The 12026-nt window shown below is 42.7% G+C and overlaps 1 protein-coding gene across 4 annotated transcripts in view; it reads left to right on the top strand.

The window, feature by feature from the left end:
* The window catches only part of LOC111952924 (neuron navigator 2), a 118338-nt gene that overhangs the window by 48689 nt on the left and 57623 nt on the right, over nucleotides 1-12026 (top strand). The window lies entirely within an intron of this gene.

The following is a 12026-nucleotide window of genomic DNA, read 5'->3' on the forward strand; positions in this document are numbered from 1 at the left end:
CTAAATACTTTTTTGCCCCACTGTATCAATGCAGACAGTACTCCTTAGCAGCAACAGATATTCCATGGAAACATGAACTCGTTAATCTTCCACAAGCAATTCTCTCCAGAGAATTGTTGTTTGTTGCAAGAAACCACTTTACAACCACTTTGCAAGAAACCACTTTACACTTTATTCCCATACCATTATTAAAGAGAATCAGACAAATTATGCTACCCTCTGCCTATTGGCTACTTAGCTTATTCAAGACCGTCTCAAAATACAACACTGCTCCTTTTAGACAAAAAAAGCTCTTTACCTGACTCGCTTTTCAAAGGTGTCTAGAAATGTACATGGTGTGTGCCCTTGTAGGAAGCAATCACTCCCCCCTTACTGACTACAAATGATCTATAACTGGGCTAATAACTGACTAACTAGCAAAGGATATGAACATATTTGCACACGTTGCTACGTGCAGCTCTCGCTTTTATCTCAAAACAAGCGCATCAACTCATGACCACTCATGCTGTAAACACAGTCTAGTTCAAAGTGAATGGCACAGATCCATATATGGCAATGGTCTATTTGCATACAGGCCTACTGCAGCTCTGATTGGTTATACACACCGGTATGTGTAGAGTACTGGCTGAGTCCTGCTTGTCAARGCAACAGAATRCTACTCCGATGCCTTRTGRCTACAARAAAATCTCTMGCATAGTTCATTTTGTTTCGTTGTGTTGCATTGAAACTGGCTYATATTGCYTTGATTCGATCACAATTCCCACAGTAAAGGGAAACATTGATAGTGTTAACTAAGGGGGAAAACTCTCAAATTCAATCTCGTGCTTCTCTGTGTGGGTTGATATTTCTTCTGCGCAGCAGTCCCGGGGAGGCTGRGAGCGGAACATTACCCCGTTCAAAGGCACTTAAATCTTTGTCTTGCCCGTTCACCCTCTGAATGGCACACATACACAATCCATTTCTCAATTGTCTCCAGTCTTAAAAATCCTCCTTTAACCTGTCTCCTCCCCTTTATCTAAACTGATTGAAGTGGATTTAACAAGTGACATCAACAAGGGATCATAGCTTCAGCTGGATTCACCTGGTCAGTCTATGTCATGAAAAGAGCAGGTGTTCTTAATTTTTTGTACACTTAGTGTATATTATCAATGATYKTATTTAGGRCTATATAGCATTTGCGAAGTCCTCAACAGCTATTGTTTKAATACAACCSAGGGTTCAACTAAAACTAGACAATACATATAGGCCTTAGACAATACATATAGGCCTTAGACAATACATATAGGCCTTAGACAATACATATAGGCCTTAGACAATACATATCAGGCCTTAGACAATACATATAGGCCTTAGACAATACATATAGGCCTTAGACAATACATATAGGCCTTAGACAATACATATAGGCCTTAGACAATACATATAGGCTTAGGTTTTCAAGCTTTAGTTGATGTCAAATGTAATCTTCAAGTTAATAATGAATATGTTGAATTCTCCATTTCAACCAAAAATCTAAGTTAAAGAATAGGACTAAATCAAATCCAACTTTATTTAAAGTGCATATGATCTGATTTAGTCCTATTCTTTATCTTAGATTTTTGGTTGAGAGGGAGACGTGAATCAAACATYTCAATAATTATTTGTAGACAAACTGGAATTAAAGTCAGACTAAGTGAGTGGCACAAAATATACATCTCCTTCAAATGTTGATATTTGGTTGCAATGACAACCATACACAATTTAATATAATTTTTGCAATACAGTAAATAGCCTATTAACTTGTCGAAATAGTTAACAAATGATATGTTGGATAGTCGCCAACTAAACCAAAAATAAATGTTAAAGAATATGATTAAGCCAGGGGTTCAGAGGAAACTATCGAAGCATTAGATACGTCTCCTTTAAATGTTGATATTTGGTTGTGTTGTCAACCTAACACAATTCAATATGACTTTTGTAATACAGTAAATAACCTAAAGTTAAGGCTATCCAACCTGGTCTCAGAGCATTTCGTATGATTCTTTACGTAAATCCGAGACACTCCATTTAGTATGATACMTTATGTTTCGTATGGTATATATTCATTTGTGCATGTCCATCATCCATTTCTTAGGATATGTTACGAATTACAATTCACATGATATGTTACGAATTTGCAAAAAGTACACTATGTTACGAATTCGCGAAACAATTTGTTGTGGCTAACGTTAGCTAGGTGGCTAATGCTAACTTTATCTAGCTGGCTAGCATTAGCTAGGGTACGGGTTAGGGTTAAGGTTGGGAGTTAGGTTAAAGGATTAAGGTTAGTGTTAGGGGAAGGGTTAGCTAAAAGGGTTAGGGTTAGGAGAAGGGTTAGCTAACATGRTAAAAAGTTGCAAAGTAACTAAAAAGTAGTAAGTAGTTGAAAGGTTGCTGATTAGCTAAAATGCAAAAGTTGTCCGTGATGAGATTCAAACACGCAACCTTTGGGTTGCTAGACGTTTGCGTTATACACCCACCCATCCACCCACACCGACACCGACCAACCACCCTCCTTTAGTTCTTGCATTAAGCAACCTTTCGTCTTATGTAACCATACCAAATGTTACATATCATACTAATTGGATTGTCCCGGATTTACATCRACTATGTTACGCCTAGTCTATGAAACTAATGTAACCGTTTTAATTCAACATTAAAATGAGTAACTTGTCCATGGCCACATTTTGAGGTGACTGTAACTATAAAAAGCGTATTATGCTATCATAGAAAGCGTGCATGTTCAAGATAGCACGCAAAGGTCGCAGGTCTGTGGAGATCTCCACAACATAAATATCTGTGCAGAATCTCGAACGGCARTGATCACTTGCACCATGTACTTTGAATGTAATCTCAACTGCAATCCAGGTCATTTAGTTGTGCTATTAGATGGAGCACAGTGATGACACATTAAGTTGTATAAATACAAAATGTCTGACATTGTATTCCAATTTGAATTTTGTTCTGCTTTTAAATGGTTGAAAGTGCAGTGATAATACATTTACATGACAGCTAAACCAAAAATCAGACATTGTTTTTCTATTGGAATTTGGTTGTGCTTTTAGATGGTTGAACGCATAATGATAATACATTGGGAATTCAACAAACTTCTGCCTGTCTTTCTGATTGGGTGAATAAAGGTTGACATTTCATTGATCAACATCTCAACCGAAAATGACGTTGAAATGACGTGGTGTGCCCAGTGGGTTTGTCTTTGCCTGGTTTGGTTTCTCTCTAATCTGTCTGCTTTAGTGTACTGACGGACTGGCTTTTTGCGTGTGAGCAACCAGCCATTCTAATATACACTCAGAGTAGTAATTTGTTATCAAATGATAGTTATGGTGTTGTTTTTATTCCAAGCAAATATAAAARGGTTATGTGGCACTTTTGTCTGTGTAATGACTTGAGCAGCTTGGAGTTAGGTGTTCATCGCTTGGCAACAGCTTTGAATATATTGCTGAGGGGGTGAGAAGTCTAGTAGAACTAATGGCTTCCCACCCTGACCAAACAGAGTGGACATGCAGGACAGCGTGGCGTGGGGGGCTCAGCTCAGCTCACTTCCCTCCACTGGCCTCTCAGACCAAAGTCACCCAATGTCCTGCCCCAGAGAGTGTCCACTGATCCCCTCACTCCTCTGGGGCCCTGTGTCTCTAATCCTGCATTCGCCACACAGAAACAGGAGGGGTATACAGTGTGTGCCGCCACACCACCCCCAACTCACTCTATAGAGACTCCAGTCTCTAATATCTAAACAAACACAACAATATCAACTCATTTGACCCCCAACGTCCCACCTTAGTCTTTCACATACTTTTCTGGTCATGGAATATATTGGTCATCTTTCTTTACAAGTACACATTTTTGATAAGTYACAATCTCCCAGTCAGGGTGAAARGAGGGGAGGGAGAGGGAGAGGGAGAGGGAGAGGGAGAGGGAGAGGGAGAGAGAGACTTAGAACAATATCCAACCAAAAGCACAGAGACCCAAATAATGGTGAATTACGCCTTCATTACTGTGCGACTTTAAAACTCTATAAACGTACACTCAGAACCAAAAAAGCACAGTACAACAGCAAGCAGCTGACACTAATTGAGGAGTCCATAAACACAAACAACTTCTGGCAAAATTGAAAAAAAKRAAAAAAATCTAAACAAGAGGAATTAGCGATACAAAATGGTGATATATGGACAACCCATRTTAAAACTGTTCAAATTGACACAAATGCAGAACAACGCCAAATTCATGAGAAGTTGAATGGATTAGAAAAAGCTATAAAGGACAATCTAAATCCACTGSACTCCCCAATTACTGACCAGGAGCTCAATAAGAAACTTCAGGCTCCCAAATTTAAAAAGGCATGCGGACCMGATGGTATCCTAAATGAGATGCTCAAACTCACTAGTGCAAAATTTCAATTGGCTATATTAAAATTGTTTAATTTGATCCTGAGTGTAGGTTATTTCCCTGACATCTGGAATCAAGGACTCATAACCCCAATCTTTAAGAACGGAGACAAATTTGACCCTAACAATTACAGAGGCATTTGTGTGAACAATGCCCTGGGGAAGGTTTTCTGTAGTATTATCAATGTAAGAGTTCTAAACTTCCGTAATAAGCACAATGTCTTGAGTAAAAGCCAAATTGGATTTATACCAAAAKWWKACACAACTGATCATATTTACACCCTACACACCCTGATAGATAAACATGTCCACCAAAATAATTCCAAAATATACMCTTGCTTTATCGACTTCCAAAAAGCATTTGATTCTATTTGGCATACAGGACTGTTCTACAAAGTTATTGAAAGTGGTGTAGGGGGTAAAACATATGACATAATTAAATCAATGTATACTGCAGCATTAAAATTGGTAAGAAAATAACAGATTTCTTTAACCAGGGGCGGGGCCTTTGCCAGGGTTGCAATCTGAGCCCTGCACTCTTCAATATTTACATTAACGAATTGGCCACTATTCTAGAAAAATCCTCAGCCCCTGGTGTTAGTCTCCACAATTCAGAAGTTAAATGCCTACTCTTCCCAGATGACCTATGCCTGCTGTCACCCACAGCACATGGCCTACAGCAGAGCCTGGACCTGCTAGAGCAGTACTGCCAGACCTGGGCCCTGGCAGTAAACCCCAAAAAGACTAAAATAATGATTTTTAAAGAGAAGATCCAGATCTCAGGGAATTAGACCAAAGTTCTCAATTGGTACAAAATATATAGAGTACTGTACACACTACAATTACTTAGGTTTAAAAATAAGCTCAACTGGACACCATAATGAGGACGTGAATAAACTGAGAGAGAAAGCAGGGCATTCTACGCCATTAAAAAGCAAATTCAAATTGAAATACCTATTAATACCTATTTGGCTAAAACTAATTGAATATGTCATTGAACCAATTGCACTTCATGGCAGCGAGGTGTGGGGTCCACTTGCAAAACAAGATTTCATCAAATGGGACAAACACCCCATTGAAACCCTGCATGCAGAGTTCTGTAAGATTCTCCTACATGTCCAGAGGAAAACTACAAACAATGCATGCAGGGCAGAATGAGGCCAATATCCACTAATAATAAAAACTAAAAAAAGAGCAATTACGTTTTGGAAACATCTAAAATACAGTGACCCCCTCTCATATCCTTACTAAGCACCTGCAATGCCAATCAATCAATCAGAATAAACCAAATTACAACACAGTCAAAACAAAACTACATTGCTTATTGGGAAACACAAGCACAAACACAAAGCAAAATGCAGTGCTATCTGGCCCTAAATCGACAGTACACCGTGGGCTAAATATTTGACCATGGTTACTGATCAAAACCTTAGGAAAACCTTGACAAAGTACAGGCTCAGTGAGCACAGCCTTGCCATTGAGAAGGGTAGACACAGGAACCTGGCTCCCTGTAGAGAAAGGCTGTGCAACCACTGCACAACAGCAGAACCTGAGACGGAGCTGCATTCCTGACAAAATATCAAAAATATAAAACAATTAGAGAGTGTCATTTTCCCAAATTTAAACCCTTATTCAAGGTTTCAAAGAACTCTCTGATGAGGATAGGCTACCCGTCCTGTTGGGGAGGACGCAAAGAGCTGTGGGGTGGCAGCGCACTACATTTCTGCCTGCCATAAGTTGAGGGACAGTGTCTGACAGACCAATCACCTGCACATGTACTCTTACTGTATGCTTATTGTTTTTGTTGAATGTGTGGTTATTTTGACCTCGGTTATGTGTTGTTACTGTTGTCCCGTTGACAATTTTGATTCTCATTTTTATATTGTAAATATCCAAAATAAGCTTTGGCAATATGTACATTTTACATCATGCCAATAAAGCGAATTGAATTTTGAGCGAGAGAGAGACGAGAAGAGAGAGAGAGAGGGAGAGAGAGAGAGAGAGAGGCGAGAGAGAGAGAGAAGAGAGAGAGAGCCGAGTACACACCGTGCGCGAGAGTGAGAGACGCCCTCGGCACCCACAGGAGCACAGGAACGAGAGAGAACAGACTGAGAGAGAGAGCGACCGAAACACAAGACGGATGGACGAGATCAGAGAGTCTTTTCCACTTTGACGCGACGAGGGACTGAGCAAGAATAGGCGATGAAGTAAAGACCAGAGCAGACCAGTGTGATGCCCAGGCTGCATTGCGGGAGATGAGAGCAGGCAGACATCTACGGTTGCAGAGAGAGCGTGACGCACGAGAAGCACAAGACTGCTAAGAGCACATGCACGCGCTATGTTCAACGCTACGTGCTGAATGCGCTCGCCCGAAGTTTCTCATACCTCTGCTACTTCATTATGCTCAGATTACGGAGCAGCTATGTTCTCCAATCTCGCATATCGCTTGTAATCGAGGATACCCAGCTTCTCCAGATCCATTGAGCAACCGTGTCTGGTTCAGATTGTTTCAATCCTTCAGACGCTATTAATAAATATATCGTACTTCTGTCTAATAGGCACTATGTGTGACGCAGTTCTTGAAGGTCGGGTGAACACAATAACAGTGATTTTACCAGATGAAGACGCGGCCGTAATTTCTGCCTTGTCTCCACCCAGCTCACCCTAGCCAGAGGACGTTATCACGTTCATATAGCCAGACGAGAGAGAGGGAGAGGACGACTAATTGAAGTCGGTTGATTAGGGGCAAGGTGTACCCTGCCAGCTCCAGTCTCTGCTCATTATTCAGACTGGAGGAAACAGTGACAGCAGCATCAGGAGCCGGGGAGGGCCTAACCTGTATCTCCCCCAGGCCCTGGAGGAGCCACACTATCAGTCAGCCTACATGGGTTGAGAGCTCACTCTACCCCCAGTCAATCTCTGACTCACAGCCTAGGACACCCCCAGGAGACTCCCTCCTCCATTTAACAAATAGTCAGGGTTGATAGCATAGCAAAGGGTGAACCGTAACCTGTCTGAACCTCAGCCCACCAGTCATGATTAGTCCTGTGCTGGGTGGCTAGAAGCAGAATGGGTCCATCTGAAATATGTATTGTTTTGACCACTTCAGCTCTCACAAGTCCATAAAGTATACAGTAGAACTCTCCCAAGCTGAAACGGAGGAATGGAGACATTCCGAATACTGAGTGACTGTGTCTCTGTGCTGGACCTCTTCCACCTTTGCCACCCCACTCCAGCCCCTGGCCTTGTCTTGCATTTCTCAGCCCTGGCTCAGTGAAAAGATGAATTGTTTTGGTGTAGCTGTGTGTGTGTGRGTGTGCGTGCGTGTGTGTGTGTGTACCATTTTATATTCCTCACAGTAAACGTGGTACTATACTGAAATGGTTGGACTTAGTTGAGACAGTGGACTGAGTGTGTGTGTGTGTGTGCACGCGAAGACCAGTGCAGTGAAACAAGGGCTGGATTGGGCACTGCAGGACAKCGGGCTGGCATTTGGCCAGCAGGACACACCTGGTGCTTTACCACTGACACTTACCCCCACACCAGTGGGCCGCCAGTGTTTTATGTTAATGCCAGCTCTAGTGTTATGGTGTTTCCATCAGGAGTGTGACACTAAAGACTTCTGGCGATCAGAATCAACAACCTCGGCATCATTCAAGACTGTTGCTTTGTGAGAAGGTGTTAAAGTTCACAGTTAGACATTGTTATGTAAATGCAAGCTGAAAAGTACCCAGGGCCTTGGCTCCAAGTTAGAGTAGGTCCGCCGGAGCCATGGCCTAGAGAGACACCCGTGCCGGCCCATGTAGATGGAAACAGAAAKGTCTGAGCCTTTTGGGTAAAACATTGTGGTTAATCTTCAATGGAAATGTAGCAACTGTGCCTGGCTTAGGGTTGCAGAGGGAGGGTATATTACTGGAAACGTTKAAAGTTTACCAGTAAACTACCAGAATGTGGGCATCTTTCAAGGATTTGATGTAATCTATCACAAGACATCTAGTGGCCCTTTTGGGTACTTCAGATTATCACAGGTGTCTGAAATGGTTGGACTTAGTTGAGACAGTGGACTGAGTAGACCTGTGAATTGAGGGGTCTGTTGCTTCTGGCTGAGGTGTTGATGCTCTCACAGGGAACACTCAGCAGTGTCTGGCTGTGGCTGGCCGAGTTTGTTTTGGTTAGCTCAGCAACAATCACACTGGCATGGGAGACTGAGGACAGACAGACAGGCAGACTTGGAATGAGTGAGTGTCCTGATCCGTGTGAACTTAGAATCATAAAGAGAACCTTCCCACCCAACTCCCCCCACACTTCAACACCTCTGTGAGTACTGTGAAAGGAGTGGTTCTGTCACACAGACAGTGGATGATAAACTCCTCACACATCTACATGCACGCAGACACACACACACACACATACACACATCTTTAAGTCCGTTCACACACAGATAGAGCCTTTGGCCCTGAGAATAGCAACATTTTCAGTCAGACKTCCACTCCTGTAATTAAAGGTATCCTCAGTGTGAACCCACAGGGAAGCCCTGGCGTGGAGCTGTCTGTCATCACACAGAAGGCAGCTTGCATGAGACCCAGACATCCCAACTATTTCTTATCTCCTGGCCTCCACACAAACCTCCTTTAAAACGGTGTCTTGGTTAGGGCCCATCAGGGTTGGTGACAGGCAGGACGTGGTGTGGTGGGAAACTCTCTTACCCAGCAGCCCCCCAGGTCCTGGGAGACACTCTACTGAACGCTAATTAAAACTAGTTAGGAATTTGGAGGGAGACGTTCCTAACGTCACAGGCATGATGGGAATGCTGTCTCTGGCCAACAGACCTGGTAAAAGAGGAAGAATAAGAAAGAGGGAGAATAATAGGAGTTTTTTTTCCTCTTTCTACCCTGTCTAGTCTTATTAATGTATCTCTGTCTCTCTGCAGCGCGTGTTAAACTCAAGGCCCCGCGGGTGGTTTGAGTATTTGAATCGACGTTGAAATGGCCAAAACCAAATTGAAACCGTGAAGAAATGATAACGGGCCTACGCCTAAAGTCTTTTCACTCTGTCCAGCTTGCCGATGTCGTCGAAGCGAACAGTGACGTGCGGTAAGGTCCGAGGCCGGGTAGACACTTTCTATTGTCTACCACTCACTCCACACGCACACATCCATAAAGCGGATTTGTCGCTACGCTGTTTTTCAGTATGACGCGATCACAAAAAGATAACCATCAAACATCCACAACCAACCATCAAACAGCAACAGGTAGGCGGCGCAACCTTTAGGCACACATTCACAGGCCCTAATTACGCAACTGCCCTGCACGACCAGGCAACTTTCAGKACCACAGACAGCGACCCAAATGCCAGCGAGTAGGGCTACWTGTAGACAGCGCTACACACACTAAATGCCTAGTAGTCAGTGCTACTGCTTGAGATATATACTAACACAATAGACATGTGTCAKGCCCTGGCCATAGAGAGGCTTTTATTCTCTATTTTGGTTAGGCCAGGGTGTGACTAGGGTGGGCATTCTAATTTCTTTGTTTCTATGTTTTGTATTTRTATGTTTTGGCCGGGTATGGTTCTCAATCAGGGYCAGCTGTCTATCGTTGTCTCTGATTGGGAATCATACTTAGGCAGCCTTTTTTCCTTTGGTGTTTGTGGGTAGTTGTCTTTGTTAGTGGCKTGTATAGCCCTAGTAAGCTTCACGTTCYTTTTTGTTGTTTCMTGTTTTGTTGGCGACATTTAAAATAAAGGAAAAARGTACYCTCACCACGCTGCAACTTGGTCCGGTCATTTCCCTGACGWCGTTCGTGACAACATGTAACGTAATAATAGTAGTCAGTGCTACTGCTTGAGATATATACTAACACAATAGACATGTAATGTGATAATAGTAGAGGGCGCTAAACACTTGATGTCCATCCCTCTTTCCTTCTGGGTAAAGACATCAGTGACTGAACTGTAGAACTCCTCCCTGTTGGCTCTCCGTTTTAAAAGTCTCTCGGTCTCGATTTTCAACGGAMATGATGGCAAGGGATGAGAGTCGCCCTTTATCGGTCCGGTTTCGACTGTATGTCTTTATCCGTTTCAGAGCCGAAAATGACCTCTCAACGGATGCTGTTGTGGCTGGTATAGTGAGCACCAGCTGCAGTAACTCAGTCTGTGTCTGGTCATGCTGGAAGAAAAAGCTGAGGAGCTGTCCATGTGATTTGTCCTGTACCATTTGTTAACTGTACAATCCGACAAGATCTTCCTTAAGTCTAACGAAATCGAAGTAATTGGCATAATTTGACAGGCTCTCGTTTGCTGGTGTCGAAATTTGTGACAGTGTTTCGATTTTTTTGCAGTCCTCTAAGCCAAGGAAATGAAAGTKACCAAAGAGGTCAAACCTGGCTCTCATCTGAACATTAATATGGTCCAGCATGTAGTAGTATATTCACCCCCTCTCTACTGATCAGCTGTTTACTACGAGTTTCGCATTCTGCCAGGCCCAGGTCATTGCATTTCTGCTTGAATCGCTCATAGAATCTATCAAAGTCTTGTCACTGCCGTTCCAGCGCTTTCATTGTGTCGCTGTTACGGGTACGGCAGAAACCCATATCCATCTTTTTGTTCTGTAGAACACAGAAGAGCGCGCCTGTTTCTTTGAAAATTCCATGGGCCGTGAGCAAAAAGCAAACACGGTGGRGTCTCTAGATGAGTTGCTAACTGTTCATCTTTCTCAGCTAAGTCTTAAGGCGTGTACTAGTTCCACATGGTTGCCCCTGGGCCTGTTTGATGAGCTGGCACTCTCATCGTTGCCACGAAATGCCATCCCCTGTTTAGGTAGCATGTAGCATTAATTAGCTAGGTCTTTCAAAATCTCACGGCTCTCTTTTACCTTTGCATTGTGCATGCWGATGTTCAATCTCCGGTGTTCATTCAATGGCAGATCTAGCGGCGAGCTACTGAATCTCTTCGGAGCTATCTGGCTCTGGATGTGAGACACAGATTTCTCATGATTGTTGAGTGCTGTAGGCTAGTTGTTCAAGTCGCAGTTACCGGCTCTTGTCCACACGCTGTTGCTGGTGGAGAACAGCAGGTAGGGGAAGCAGTAGAGTTGYRTGCTAGCAGCGCAGCCACWGAGCCAGTTTTTCCGTTGATAACSCTCAGTTTGAAATGATCGTGTTATATTTTGTCCCCTCTTTTGATGTATGTCCTTAAGCTCATTGATAAAAGGATTATTGATCAAATGTGTATTTATTTATTTTACATTAGTTATTTTGTCATTCATTTTCACAGGGTGGGCACCCAGACCGCATGTCGCTAGACAGCCAGGGAGGGGAACAATCTTTTGTACATTTTGATTACAAGGAAATATAAAACATTTTAAGTGCCGCCCTCCGAACCTCTGTGATTTTATTTTTATTTATTTAACCTTTATTTAACCAGGAAAAGCCCATTGAGACTGAGTCTCTTTTTCAAGGGAGACCTGGCTAAGAAGACAGCAACAATCAATACATTACAGAATTAAAACATACAACAACATGATCCAGCCTAAAAATAAGCATTTACACTCCTCTGTAACAGTCTTCCATCAATATTTTAAATTAATTCGGTGGCACCAACATATCT

Source organism: Salvelinus sp. IW2-2015, linkage group LG26, assembly GCF_002910315.2.
Source record: "Salvelinus sp. IW2-2015 linkage group LG26, ASM291031v2, whole genome shotgun sequence".
NCBI classification, from domain to species: domain Eukaryota; kingdom Metazoa; phylum Chordata; class Actinopteri; order Salmoniformes; family Salmonidae; genus Salvelinus; species Salvelinus sp. IW2-2015.